The following is a 12,373-nucleotide window of genomic DNA, read 5'->3' as shown; positions in this document are numbered from 1 at the left end:
TCAGGGCACGTTAGTGCAGGCAAGGCTGGGCAACGGAAGATAAGGGCAGGGCAGGGCAGGCAAGTCAAGGCAAGTCAAGGCAAGGCAATGCAAGGCAGATAATGTCAGCGCAGGCAAGGCAGGGCAACGGAAGATAAGGGCAGAACAGGGCAGGGCAGGCAAGGCAGGGCAACGGAGGATAAGGGCAGGGCAGGTAAGGCAAGACATGGCAAGGCAAGGCACGGCAAGGCAACGTCAAATAAGGGCAGGGCAGGGTAGGGCAGGCAAGGCAAGGCAAGGAAAGATAAGGGCAGGGCAGGTTAGGGCAGGGCAGGGCAAGGCAAGGCAAGGCAAGGCAAGGCACATAATGCCAGGGCAGGCACGGCAGGCCAACTTAAGATAAGGTCAGGGCAGGTCAGGGCAGGCAAGACAGGGCAACGGAAGATAAGGGCAGGGCAGGCAAGGCAAGGCAAGGCAAGGCAAGGCAAGGCAAGGCAAGGCAAGGCAAGGCAGATAATGCCAGGGCAGGCAAGGCAGGGCAACGGAAGATAAGGGCAGGGCAGGCAAGGCATGGCAAGGCAGGGCAAGGCAAGGCAAGGCAAGGCAGGGCAAGGCATATAATGCCAGGGCAGGCAAGGCAAGGCAACGCAGGCAAGGCAAGGCAAGTCAAGGCAAGGCAAGGCAGATAATGCCAGGGCAGGCAAGGCAAGGCCAGGGAAGGAAGGTAAGGCAAGGCAAGGCAGATAATGCCAGGGCAGGCAAGGCAAGGCAAGGCAAGGCAAGGCAAGGCAAGGCAAGGCAAGGCAGATAATGCCAGGGCAGGCAAGGTAGGGCAACGGAAGATAAGGGCAGGGCAGGTTAGGGCAGGCAAGACAGGGCAACAGAAGATAAGGGCAGGGCAAGGCAAGGCAAGGCAAGGCAAGGCAGATAATGCCAGGAAAGGCAAGGCAAGGCAAGGCAAGGCAAGGCAAGGCAGATAATGCCAGGGCAGGCAAGGCAAGGAAAGTCAAGGCAAGGCAAGGAAGATAAGGGCAGGGCAGGCAAGGCAAGGCAAGGCAAGGCAAGGCAGATAATGCCAGGGCAGTCAAGGCAGCGCAACGGAAGATAAGGGCAGGGAAGGCAAGGCAAGGCAAGGCAAGGCAAGGCAGATAATGTCAGGGCAGGCAAGGCAGGGCAACGGAAGATAAGAGCAGGGCAGGTTAGGGCAGGCAAGGCAGGGCAACGGAAAATAACGGCAGGGAAGGCAAGGCAAGGCAAGGCAGGGCAAGGCATATAATGCCAGTGCAGGCAAGGCAAGGCAAGGCAAGGCAAGGCAAGGCAAGGCCAGGCAAGGCAAGGCAAGGCAAGGCAGATAATGCCAGGGCAGGCAAGGCAAGGCAAGGCCAGGGAAGGCAAGACAAGGCAAGACAAGGCAGATAATGCCAGGGCAGGCAAGGCAAGGCAAGGCAAGGCAAGGCAAGGCAAGGCAAGGCAGATAATGCCAGGGCAGGCAAGGCAGGGCAACGGAAGAAAAGGGCAGGGCAAGGCAAGGCAAGGCAAGGCAAGGCAGATAATGCCAGGGCAGGCAAGGCAAGGCAAGGCAAGGCAAGGCAAGGCAGATAATGCCAGGGCAGGCAAGGCAAGGCAAGGCAAGGCAAGGCAAGGCAGATGATGCCAGGGCAGGCAAGGCAGGGCAAGGGAAGATAAGGGCAGGGCAGGCAAGGCAAGGCAAGGCAAGGCAAGGCAAGGCAAGGCAGATAATGCCAGGGCAGGCAAGGCAGGGCCACGGAAGATAAGGGTAGGTTAGGTTAGGGCAGGCAAGGCAAGGCAAGGCAAGGCAGATAATACCAGGGCAGGCAAGGCAGGGCAATGGAAGATAAGGGTAGGGTAGGTTAGGGCAGGCAAGGCAAGGCAAGGCAAGGCAAGGCAAGGCAAGGCAATGCAGATAATGCCAGGGCAGGCAAGGCAGGGCAACGGAAGATAAGGGCAGGGAAGGGAAGGCAAGGCAAGGTAAGGCAAGGCAGATAATGCCAGGGCAGGCAAGGCAAGGCAAGGCAAGGCAAGGCAAGGCAAGGCAGATAATGCCAGGGCAGGCAAGGCAAGGCAAGGCAAGGCAAGGCAAGGCAAGGCAAGGCAAGGCAGATAATGCCAGGGCAGGCAAGGCAGGGCAACGGAAGATAAGGGTAGGGTAGGTTAGGGCAGGCAAGGCAAGGCAAGGCAAGGCAAGGCAAGGCAAGGCAAGGCAGATAATGCCAGGGCAGGCAAGGCAAGGAAAGGCAAGGCAAGGCAAGGAAGATAAGGGCAGGTCAGGCAAGGCAAGGCAAGGCAAGACAAGGCAAGGCAGATAATGCCAGGGCAGGCAAGGCAGGGCAACGGAAGATAAGGGCAGGAAAGGCAAGGCAAGGCAATGCAAGGCAAGGCAAGGCAAGGCAGATAATGCCAGGGCAGGCAAGGCAAGGCAAGGCAGGCAAGGCAAGGCAAGGCAAGGCAAGGCAAGGCAAGGCAAGGCAAGGCAAGGCAGATAATGCCAGGGCAGGCAAGGCAAGGCCAGGCAAGGCAAGACAAGGCAAGGCAAGGCAGATAATGTCAGGGCAGGCAAGGCAAGGCAAGGCAAGGCAAGGCAAGGCAGATAATGCCAGGGCAGGCAAGGCAGGGCAACGGAAGATAAGGGCAGGGCAGGTTAGGGCAAGCAAGACAGGGCAACAGAAGATAAGGACAGGGCAAGGCAAGGCAAGGCAAGGCAAGGCAGATAATGCCAGGGCAGACAAGGCAGGGCCACGGAAGATAAGGGTAGGGTAGGTTAGGGCAGGCAAGGCAAGGCAAGGCAAGGCAGATAATACCAGGGCAGGCAAGGCAGGGCAACGGAAGATAAGGGCATGGCAGGCAAGGCAAGGCAAGGCAAGGCAAGGCAATGCAGATAATGCCAGGGCAGGCAAGGCAGAGCAGGGTAAGGCAGGGCAGGGCAAGGCAAGGCAGATAATGCCAGGGCAGGCAAGGCAGGGCAACGGAAGATAAGGGCAGGAAAGGCAAGGCAAGGCAATGCAAGGCAAGGCAAGGCAAGGCAGATAATGCCAGGGCAGGCAAGGCAAGGCAAGGCAGGCAAGGCAAGGCAAGGCAAGGCAAGGCAAGGCAAGGCAGATAATGCCAGGGCAGGCAAGGCAAGGCCAGGCAAGGCAAGACAAGGCAAGGCAAGGCAGATAATGCCAGGGCAGGCAAGGCAAGGCAAGGCAAGGCAAGGCAAGGCAGATAATGCCAGGGCAGGCAAGGCAGGGCAACGGAAGATAAGGGCAGGGCAGGTTAGGGCAAGCAAGACAGGGCAACAGAAGATAAGGACAGGGCAAGGCAAGGCAAGGCAAGGCAAGGCAGATAATGCCAGGGCAGACAAGGCAGGGCCACGGAAGATAAGGGTAGGGTAGGTTAGGGCAGGCAAGGCAAGGCAAGGCAAGGCAGATAATACCAGGGCAGGCAAGGCAGGGCAACGGAAGATAAGGGCATGGCAGGCAAGGCAAGGCAAGGCAAGGCAAGGCAATGCAGATAATGCCAGGGCAGGCAAGGCAGGGCAACAGAAGATAAGGGCAGGGCACGTTAGTGCAGGCAAGGCTGGGCAACGGAAGATAAGGGCAGGGCAGGGCAGGCAAGGCAAGGCAAGTCAAGGCAAGGCAATGCAAGGCAGATAATGCCAGGGCAGGCAAGGCAGGGCAACGGAAGATAAGGGCAGAGCAGGGCAGGGCAGGCAAGGCAGGGCAACGGAAGATAAGGGCAGGGCAGGTAAGGCAAGGCATGGCAAGGCAAGGCACGGCAAGGCAACGTCAAATAAGGGCAGGGCAGGGTAGGGCAGGCAAGGCAAGGCAAGGAAAGATAAGGGCAGGGCAGGTTAGGGCAGGGCAGGGCAAGGCAAGGCAAGGCAAGGCACATAATGCCAGGGCAGGCACGGCAGGCCAATTTAAGATAAGGTCAGGGCAGGGCAGGGCAGGCAAGACAGGGCAACGGAAGATAAGGGCAGGGCAGGCAAGGCAAGGCAGGGCAAGGCAAGGCAAGGCAAGGCAAGGCAAGGCAAGGCAAGGCAGATAATTCCAGGGCAGGCAAGGCAGGACAATGGAAGATAAGGGCAGGGCAGGCAAGGCAGAGCAGGGTAAGGCAGGGCAGGGCAAGGCAAGGCAAAGCAAGGGAAGGCAAGGCAAGGAAAGGCAAGGCAAGGCAAGGCAGATAATGCTAGGGCAGGTAAGGCAGGGCAACGGAATATAAGGTCAGGGCAGGTTAGGGCAGGCAAGGCAGGGCAACGGAAGATAAGGGCAGGGCAAGGCAAGGCAAGGCAAGGCAAGGCAAGGCAGGGCAAGGCTTATAATTCCAGGGCAGGCAAGGCAAGGCAAGACAGGCAAGGCAAGGCAAGGCAAGGCAAGGCAGATAATGCCAGGACAGGCAAGGCAGGGCAAAGGAAGATAAGGGCAGGGCAGGGCAGGGCAAGGCAAAGCAAGGGAAGGCAAGGCAAGGGAAGGCAAGGCAAGGCAAGGCAGATAATGCTAGGGCAGGTAAGGCAGGGCAACGGAATATAAGGGCAGGGCAGGTTAGGGCAGGCAAGGCAGGGCAACGAAAGATAAGGGCAGGGAAGGCAAGGCAAGGCAAGGCAAGGCAAGGCAAGGCAAGGCAAGGCAAGGCAAGGCAAGTCAGATAATGCCAGGGCAGGCAAGGCAAGGCAAGGCAAGGCAAGGCAGATAATGCCAGGGCAGGCAAGGCAAGGCAAGGCAAGGCAAGGCCAGGCAAGGCAAGTCAGATAATGCCAGGGCAGGCAAGGCAAGGCAAGGCAAGGCAAGGCAGATAATGCCAGGGCAGGCAAGGCAGGGCAATGGAAGATAAGGGCAGGGCAGGCAAGGCAGTGCAGGGTAGGGCAGGGCAAGGCAAGGCAAGGCAAGGCAAGGCAAGGCAAGGCAAGGCAGATAATTCCAGGGCAGGCAAGGCAGGACAATGGAAGATAAGGGCAGGGCAGGCAAGGCAGAGCAGGGTAAGGCAGGGCAGGGCAAGGCAAGGCAAAGCAAGGGAAGGCAAGGCAAGGAAAGGCAGATAATGCCAGGGCAGGCAAGGCAAGGAAAGTCAAGGCAAGGCAAGGAAGATAAGGGCAGGGCAGGCAAGGCAAGGCAAGGCAAGGCAAGGCAGATAATGCCAGGGCAGGCAAGGCAGGGCAATGGAAGATAAGGGCAGGGCAGGCAATGCAGGGCAGGGCAGGGCAAGGCAAGGCAAGGCAAGGCAAGGCAAGGCAGATAATGCCAGGGCAGGCAAGGCAGGGCAATGGAAGATAAGGGCAGGGCAGGCAATGCAGGGCAGGGCAGGGCAAGGCAAGGCAAGGCAAGGCAAGGCAAGGCAGATAATGCCAGGGCAGGCAAGGCAGGGCAATGGAAGATAAGGGCAGGGCAGGCAAGGCAGGGCAGGGCAGGGCAGGGCAAGGCAAGGCAAGGCAAGGCAAGGCAAGGCAAGGCAAGGCAGATAATGCCAGGGCAGGCAATGCAAGACAAGGCAAGGCAAGGCAAGGCAAGGCAAGGCAAGGCAAGGCAAGGCACATAATGCCAGGGGAGGCAAGGCAGGGCAACGGAAGATAAGGGCAGGGCAGGCAAGGCAAGGCAAGGCAAGGCAAGGCAGATAATGCCAGGGCAGGCAAGGCAAGGAGAGGCAAGGCAAGGCAAGGCAAGGCAGATAATGCCAGGGCAGGCAAGGCAAGGCAAGGCAAGGCAAGGCAAGGCAAGGCAGATAATGCCAGGGCAGGCAAGGCAAGGCAAGGCAAGGCAAGGCAAGGCAAGGCAAGGCAGATAATGCCAGGGCAGGCAAGGCAGGGCAATGGAAGATAAGGGCAGGGCAAGGCAGGGCAGGGCAGGGCAAGGCAAGGCAAGGCAAGGCAAGGGAAGGCAAGGCAAGGCAAGGCAGATAATGCCAGGGCAGGCAAGGCAGGGCAATGGAAGATAAGGGCAGGGCAGGCAAGGCAGGGCAGGGCAGGGCAGGGCAGGGCAGGGCAGGGCAAGGCAAGGCAGGGCAAGGCAAGGCAAGGCAAGGCAAGGCAAGGCAGATAATGCCAGGGCAAACAAGGCAGGGCAATGGAAGATAAGGGCAGGGCAGGCAAGGCAAGGCAGGGCAGGGCACGGCAAGGCAAGGCAAGGCAAGGCAAGGCAAGGCAAGGCAAGGCAGATAATGCCAGGGCAGGCAAGGCAGGGCAAGGCAAGGCAAGGCAAGGCAGATAAGGCCAGGGCAGGCAAGGCAGGGCAATGGAATATAAGGGCAGGGCAGGCAAGGCAGGTCAGGGCAGGGCAGGGTAGGGCAGGGCAAGGCAAGGCAAGGCAAGGCAAGGCAAGGCAAGGCAGATAAGGCCAGGGCAGGCAAGGCAGGGCAATGGAAGATAAGGGCAGGGCAGGCAAAGCAGGGCAGGGCAGGGCAAGGCAAGGCAAGGCAAGGCAAGGCAGATAATGCCAGGGCAGGCAAGGCAGGGCAATGGAAGATAAGGGCAGGGCAGGTTAGGGCAGGCAAGGCAAGGTAAGGCAGGGCAACGGAAGATAAGGGCAGGGCAGGTTAGGGCAGGCAAGGCAAGACAAGGCAAGGCAAGGAAAGGCAAGATAAGGGCAGGGCAGGGCAGGGCAGGGCAAGGCGAGGCAAGGCAAGGCAAGGCAAGGCAGATAATGCCAGGGCAGGCAAGGCAGGGCAATGGAAGATAAGGGCAGGGCAGGCAAGGCAGGACAACGGAAGATAAGGGCAGGGCAGGTTAGGGCAGGCAAAGCACGGCAACAGAAGATAAGGGCAGGGCAGGCAAGGCAAGGCAAGGCAAGGCAAGGCAAGGCAGGGCAACGGAAGATAAGGGCAGGGCAGGCAAGGCAAGGCAGGGCAGGGCAGGGCAAGGCAAGGCAAGGCAAGGCAAGGCAAGGCAGATAATGCCAGGGCAGGCAAGGCAGGGCAATGGAAGATAAGGGCAGGGCAGGCAAGGCAGGGCAGGGCAACGCAAGGCAGGGCAAGGCAAGGCAAGGCAAGGCAAGGCAAGGCAAGGCCAGGCAAGGCAAGACAAGGCAAGGCAAGGCAGATAATGCCAGGGCAGGCAAGGCAGGGCAATGGAATATAAGGGCAGGGCAGGCAAGGCAGGTCAGGGCAGGGCAGGGTAGGGCAGGGCAAGGCAAGGCAAGGCAAGGCAAGGCAAGGCAGATAAGGCCAGGGCAGGCAAGGCAGGGCAATGGAAGATAAGGGCAGGGCAGGCAAGGCAGGGCAATGGAAGATAAGGGCAAGGCAAGGCAAGGCAAGTCAAGGCAAGGCAAGGCAAGGCAAGTCAAGGCAAGGCAAGGCAAGGGAAGGCAAGGCAGATAATGCCAGGGCAGGCAAGGCAGGGCAATGGAATATAAGGGCAGGGCAGGCAAAGCAGGGCAGGGCAGGGCAAGGCAAGTAAAGGCAAGGCAAGGCAAGGCAAGGCAGGGCAAGGCAAGGCAAGGCAGATAATGCCAGGGCAGGCAGGGCACGGCAATGGAATATAAGGGCAGGGCAGGGCAGGTTAGGGCATCCAAGGCAGGGCAACGGAAGATAAGGGCAGGGCAGGTTAGGGCAGGCAAGGCAGGGCAACGGAAGATAAGGGCAGGGCAGGCAAGGCAAGGCAAGGCAAGGCAAGGCAAGGCAATGCAAGGCAAGGCAAAGCAATGCAAATAATGCCAGGGCAGGCAAGGCAGGGCAACAGAAGATAAGGGCAGCGCAGGCAAGGCAAGGCAAGGCAAGGCAAGGCAAGGCAGCGCAACGGAAGATAAGGGCAGGGCAGGTTAGGGCAGGCAAGGCAGGACAACGGAAGATAAGGGCAGGGCAGGCAATATAAGGCAAGGCAAGGCAAGGCAGATAATGCCAGTGCAGGCAAGGCAGGGCAACGGAAGATAAGGGCAGGGCACGTTAGGGCAGGCAAGGCAGGGCAACGGAAGATAAGGGCAGGGCAGGCAAGGCAAGGCAAGGCAAGGCAGATAATGCCAGGGCAGGCAAGGCAAGAAGAGGCAAGGCAAGGCAAGGCAAGGCAGATAATGCCAGGGCAGGCAAGGCAAGGCAAGGCAAGGGAAGATAAGGGCAGAGCAGGGCAGGAAAGGGCAAGGCAGGGCTGGGCAGGGCAGGGCAGGGCAGGGCAAGGCAAGGCAAGGCAAGGCAAGGCAAGGCAGATAATGCCAGGGCAGGCAAGGCAGGGCAACGGAAGATAAGGGCAGGGAAGGGCAGGGCAAGGCAAGGCAAGGCAAGGCAAGGCAAGGCAAGGCAAGGCAAGGCAAGATAAGGGCAGTGCAGGGCAATGCAAGGCAAGGCGAGGCAAGGCAAGGCAAGGCAAGGCAGATAATGCCAGGGCAGGCAAGGCAAGGCAATGGAAGATAAGAGCAGGGCAGGCAAGGCAAGGCAAGGCAAGGCAGATAATGCCAGGAAAGGGAAGGCAAGGCAATGCAAGGCAGATAATGCCAGGTCAGGCAAGGCAAGGCAAGGCAAGGCAAGGCAGATAATGCCAGGGCAGGCAAGGCAGGGCAAGGGAAGATAAGGGCAGGGCAGGCAAGGCAAGGCAAGGCAAGGCAAGGCAAGGCAAGGCAGATAATGCCAGGGCAGGCCCGGCAGGGCCACGGAAGATAAGGGTAGGGTAGGTTAGGGCAGGCAAGGCAAGGCAAGGCAAGGCAAGGCAGATAATGCCAGGGCAGGCAAGGCAAGGAAAGTCAAGGCAAGGCAAGGAAGATAAGGGCAGGGCAGGCAAGGCAAGGCAAGGCAAGGCAAGGCAGATAATGCCAGGGCAGTCAAGGCAGCGCAACGGAAGATAAGGGCAGGGAAGGCAAGGCAAGGCTAGGCAAGGCAAGTCAGATAATGCCAGGGCAGGCAAGGCAAGGCAAGGCAAGGCAAGGCAGATAATGCCAGGGCAGGCAAGGCAGGGCAACGGAAGATAAGGGCAGGGCAGGTTAGGGCACGCAAGGCAGGGCAACGGAAGATAAGGGCAGGGAAGGCAAGGCAAGGCAAGGCAGGGCAAGGCATATAATGCCAGGGCAGGCAAGGCAAGGCAAGGCCAGGGAAGGCAAGACAAGGCAAGGCAAGGCAGATAATGCCAGGGCAGGCAAGGCAAGGCAAGGCAAGGCAAGGCAAGGCAAGGCCAGGCAAGGCAAGGCAAGGCAAGGCAGATAATGCCAGGGCAGGCAAGGCAAGGCAAGGCCAGGGAAGGCAAGGCAGATAATGCCAGGGCAGGCAAGGCAGGGCAACGGAAGATAAGGGTAGGGTAGGTTAGGGCAGGCAAGGCAAGGCAAGGCAAGGCAAGGCAAGGCAAGGCAAGGCAAGGCAAGGCAAGGCAGATAATGCCAGGGCAGGCAAGGCAAGGAAAGGCAAGGCAAGGCAAGGAAGATAAGGACAGGGCAGGCAAGGCAAGGCAAGGCAAGGCAAGGCAGATAATGCCAGGGCAAGCAAGGCAAGGCAATGGAAGATAAGGGCAGGGCAGGCAAGGCAAGGCAAGGCAAGGCAGATAATGCCAGGGCAGGCAAGGCAAAGCAAGGCAAGGCAAGGCAAGGCAAGGCAAGGCAAGGCAACGCAGGCAAGGCAAGGCAAGTCAAGGCAAGGCAAGGCAGATAATGCCAGGGCAGGCAAGGCAAGGCAAGGCAAGGCAAGGCAGATAATGCCAGGGCAGGCAAGGCAGGGCAACGGAAGATAAGGGCAGGGCAGGTTAGGGCAGGCAAGGCAGGGCAACGGAAGATAAGGGCAGGGAAGGCAAGGCAAGGCAAGGCAGGGCAAGGCATATAATGCCAGGGCAGGCAAGGCAAGGCAAGGCCAGGGAAGGCAAGACAAGGCAAGGCAAGGCAGATAATGCCAGGGCAGGCAAGGCAAGTCAAGGCAAGGCAAGGCAAGGCAAGGCAAGGCAGATAATGCCAGGGAAGGCAAGGCAGGGCAACGGAAGATAAGGGTAGGGTAGGTTAGGGCAGGCAAGGCAAGGCAAGGCAAGGCAAGGCAAGGCAATGCAAGGCAAGGCAAGGCCAGGCAAGGCAAGGCAAGGCAAGGCAGATAATGCCAGTGCAGGCAAGGCAAGGCAAGGCCAGGGAAGGCAAGACAAGGCAAGGCAAGGCAGATAATGCCAGGGCAGGCAAGGCAAGGCAAGGCAAGGCAAGGCAAGGCAAGGCAAGGCAGATAATGCCAGGGCAGGCAAGGCAGGGCAACGGAAGATAAGGGTAGGGTAGGTTAGGGCAGGCAAGGCAAGGCAAGGCAAGGCAAGGCAAGGCAAGGCAAGGCAAGGCAAGGCAAGGCAGATAATGCCAGGGCAGGCAAGGCAAGGAAAGGCAAGGCAAGGCAAGGAAGATAAGGGCAGGGCAGGCAAGGCAAGGCAAGGCAAGGCAAGGTAGATAATGCCAGGGCAGGCAAGGCACGGCAACAGAAGATAAGGGCAGGGAAGGCAAGGCAAGGCAAGGTAAGGCAAGGCAGATAATGCCATGGCAGGCAAGGCAAGGCAAGGCAAGGCAAGGCAGATAATGCCAGGGCAAGCAAGGCAAGGCAATGGAAGATAAGGGCAGGGCAGGCAAGGCAAGGCAAGGCAAGGCAAGGCAAGGCAAGGCAAGGCAGATAATGCCAGGGCAGGCAAGGCAAAGCAAGGCAAGGCAAGGCAAGGCAAGGCAAGGCAAGGCAAGGCAAGGCAAGGCAAGGCAAGGCAGATAATGCCAGGGCAGGCAAGGCAGGGCCACGGAAGATAAGGGTAGGGTAGGTTAGGGCAGGCAAGGCAAGGCAAGGCAAGGCAGATAATACCAGGGCAGGCAAGGCAGGGCAATGGAAGATAAGGGTAGGGTAGGGTAGGTTAGGGCAGGCAAGGCAAGGCAAGGCAAGGCAAGGCAGATAATGCCAGGGCAGGCAAGGCAGGGCAACGGAAGATAAGGGCAGGGAAGGCAAGGCAAGGCAAGGTAAGGCAAGGCAGATAATGCCAGGGCAGGCAAGGCAAGGCAAGGCAAGGCAAGGCAAGGCAAGGCAGATAAGGCCAGGGCGGGCAAGGCAAGGCAAGGCAAAGCAAGGCAAGGCAAGGGAAGGCAAGGCAAGGCAAGGCAAGGCAAGGCAAGGCAAGGCAGATAATGCCAGGGCAGGCAAGGCAGGGCAACGGAAGATAAGGGTAGGGTAGGTTAGGGCAGGCAAGGCAAGACAAGGCAAGGCAGATAATTACAGGGCAGGCAAGGCAGGGCAACGGAAGATAAGGGTAGGGTAGGTTAGGGCAGGCAAGGCAAAGCAAGGCAAGGCAAGGCAAGGCAAGGCAAGGCAGATAATGCCAGGGCAGGCAAGGCAAGGAAAGGCAAGGCAAGGCAAGGAAGACAAGGGCAGGTCAGGCAAGGCAAGGCAAGGCAAGGCAAGGCAAGGCAGATAATGCCGGGGCAGGCAAGGCAGGGCAACGGAAGATAAGGGCAGGAAAGGCAAGGCAAGGCAAGGCAAGGCAAGGCAAGGCAAGGCAAGGCAAGGCAGATAATGCCAGGGCAGGCAAGGCAAGGCAAGGCAGATAATGCCAGGGCAGGCAAGGCAGGGCAACGGAAGATAAGGGCAGGGCAGGTTAGGGCAGGCAAGGCAGGGCAACGGAAGATAAGGGCAGGGAAGGCAAGGCAAGGCAAGGCAGGGCAAGGCATATAATGCCAGGGCAGGCAAGGCAGGGCAAAGGAAGATAAGGGCCGGGCAGGCAAGGCAAGGCAAGGCAAGGCAAGGCAAGGCAAGGCAAGGCAGATAATGCCAGGGCAGGCAAGGCAGGGCAACGGAAGATAAGGGCAGGGCAGGGCAGGCAAGGCAAGGCAAGGCAAGGCAAGGCAAGGCAAGGCAAGGCAAGGCAAGGCAAGGCAGATAATGCCAGGGCAGGCAAGGCAAGGCCAGGCAAGGCAAGACAAGGCAAGGCAAGGCAGATAATGCCAGGGCAGGCAAGGCAAGGCAAGGCAAGGCAAGGCAAGACAGATAATGCCAGGGCAGGCAAGGCAAAGCAAGGCAAGGCAAGGCAAGGCAAGGCAAGGCAAGGCAAGGCAAGGCAGTTAATGCCAGGGCAGGCAAGGCAGGGAAATGGAAGATAAGGGCAGGGCAGGGAAAGGCAAGGCAGCGCAGGGCAAGGCAAGGCAAGGCAAGGCAAGGCAAGGCAGATAATGCCAGGGCAGGCAAGGCAGGGCAATGGAAGGTAAGGGCAGGGCAGGTTAGGGCAGGCAAGGCAAGGTAAGGCAGGGCAACGGAAGATAAGGGCAGGGCAGGTTAGGGCAGGCAAGGCAAGGCAAGGCAAGGCCAGGCAAGGCAAGGCAAGGCAAGGCAGATAATGCCAGGGCAGGCAAGGCAAGGCAAGGCCAGGGAAGACAAGGCAGATAATGCCAGGGCAGGCAAGGCAGGGCAACGGAAGATAAGGGTAGGGTAGGTTAGGGCAGGCAAGGCAAGGCAAGGCAAGGCAAGGCAAGGCAAGGCAAGGCAAGGCAGATAATGC

The sequence above is a fragment of the Strix aluco genome, chromosome W (genome assembly GCF_031877795.1).
Source record: "Strix aluco isolate bStrAlu1 chromosome W, bStrAlu1.hap1, whole genome shotgun sequence".
In the NCBI taxonomy this organism is placed as follows: domain Eukaryota; kingdom Metazoa; phylum Chordata; class Aves; order Strigiformes; family Strigidae; genus Strix; species Strix aluco.
Note: the sequence above shows the minus strand (reverse complement) of the source record.